A 2368-nucleotide genomic window follows, 5' to 3' on the forward strand; every position below is an offset into this window, starting at 1 on the left:
AAACTCTCCTCCTCTTGCATGTTTCCTCTGTCCATAGCGTTCCTTGACAGCGTTGTTTCTAAGTCACCAATTTAGTGCTACTTGGACCCAATGGAATTTACCTTTGGGAACCTACTAGCACTAAGTTGCTAACTGGTTAGCAAGATGCTTCCGACAAACCGGCCTCTACCAAACTTGCTTGCGAACCTTCCGCTACCTACCTCTCAGAGCAGAAGTAGGGGGGCTGTTTCTATAAAGAGCACGGCCATGGTTGGAACTGGACCGAAAAGACACGAAAACTCTGTAATAGTCATTGCAACCTACAGTCCACTGTAAAGGAAGGGAAAAACTAGTGCTTGAGGAACTAGACTACTGCCTGATCAGAGGCAGAATATATAGTGATCTAGAGGAGCCTGTGATTGTGGACTTTATCCACACAGAGTTCCAGCTGTCCTCTTGTCCACACAGAGTCCCAGCTGTTCTATCAGCCACACAGAGTCACTGCTGTCCTCTTGTCCACACAGAGTTCCAGCTGTCCTCTTGTCCACACAGAGTCACAGCTGTCCTCTCAGCCACACAGAGTCCCAGCTGTCCTCTCAGCCACACAGAGTCCCAGCTGTCCTCTTGTCCACCCAGAGTCCCAGCTGTCCTCTCAGCCACACAGAGTCACAGCTGTCCTCTTGTCCACACAGAGTCCCAGCTGTCCTTTCAGCCACACAGAGTCACAGCTGTCCTCTTGTCCACCCAGAGTCCCAGCTGTCCTCTCAGCCACACAGAGTCACAGCTGTCCTCTTGTCCACACAGAGTTCCAGCTGTCCTCTTGTCCACCCAGAGTCCCAGCTGTCCTCTAATCCACACAAAGTCACAGCTGTCCTCTCAAAATACACAAAATGTTCAATCAGAATCTACATTACACTGGACCCACAAGTCTAAACATGCAATTTAAAGCGCCTTTCTACAGCTGTTCTCATAATTTAAAATTAAGAGCGTCCACATGGATCATTCTAATTATTTAGGCTAGAATAGTAATATGTCACAAATGTTTTCTATTTGACTGTTCATTGGACTGGCAGGCTGCTCACCTCTCTCTGCTCATCACTGCTAATGAGAGGAGGCAGATGCAGCTGCCACTTTCCCAAAAATCCTCCCACCGGCTATTCGGCCTATTTATACCTGCCCCTCTCAGTCATTCCCTGCCAGAATGTCTCCTCTTTTCCCATGTGAGGATCCTTCCAGTGTCTGTGCTCCGCCCTTCTTCCTGTGTTCTTGTACTCACTCTGTTCTCACTCGATTCTCACTGGCTTCTGGATCTGGTCCAATCTGGACTCTTTCTACATGTCTCCATTTCATTCTACATTATTCAATTTGCTCAAGTCTGCATCCAGTTCAGTTATTGTCACCAACTGGTTTATAACTGGCTGCTCAGTCTTGCTGCCAGTCTGCCTGTCTCCATCCAAGCAAATTCTTCATAAATGGTTTTCAGTAAAGTTTTTAAACACCTTCCATGTCTGGCTTAGTCCCAGGCTCTCAGAGTCCTTCTCTTTAGATGGCACACTTTGCCATTGTTATTGTAAGAAGCACTAAGACATAAAGCATTATCATCAGAAAAAATGCCACAGATGGTTTGTGTCCAGAAGGAGCTTCCTGGATCCTGTAAAGAGGGAGTCATCTCCTCCATGACCTTTTCCTGTCAGAAGCTCAGAACATAGGACCCTGAATTCAGCAGACAGATCAAGGTCATTTCAAAACAAGCCTTTGATAAATAAATCAGCGTGCAGCTGCTCACCAGCAGGGACAGGTTCTCTGGATGCTCTGGTAAAGTTCAGTCTGAGCCATGAAGACGGAATGAAATCCAGAGGGATTGTTTCTCCATAGCTTGCATGGGGAGCCGCTTCCAGAGTTCCAGAAGAGAATGGAGCAAGACTCATACATCAGTGTGGAGGATTAGAAATAGGAGAAAATGGTGAATGAGACAGTTTATCCTAAATCCCTTGAATGAACAATTTAAGAACAAACTTGTTCATACAAACGGTTCTTGCATGAGGCCCAGTGTGGCAGAAAGACGAGTAAACAAAAACAGACAATCGCTGTTTAAATACCGATGAACTGAACGTTCTTGTTGGGTCAAGTAGGTCGTTTTTGGTTTGTGGGGAAAACAGAGCACCCAGAGAACATCTGTCCAAAACATGTAACTCATTGCTCACTCTGTAAGTTATTGAAAAAATATGAGTATTAAAGAAACAACTTAATACTGGCCCATTGGAAAGATGTGGTTCTCACAGTTAGTCTAATCTCCTTTTCTTCTCTGGTTTCAGGGGTCCTGCAGTGGTTAATATGGCCACATGATGGCGCTGTATTCCCATCTGCATTGGGATGTGCTGCTGCTGGT

The sequence above is a fragment of the Cyprinodon variegatus genome, unplaced genomic scaffold (genome assembly GCF_000732505.1).
Source record: "Cyprinodon variegatus isolate N-32 unplaced genomic scaffold, C_variegatus-1.0 Scaffold793, whole genome shotgun sequence".
NCBI lineage: Eukaryota > Metazoa > Chordata > Actinopteri > Cyprinodontiformes > Cyprinodontidae > Cyprinodon > Cyprinodon variegatus.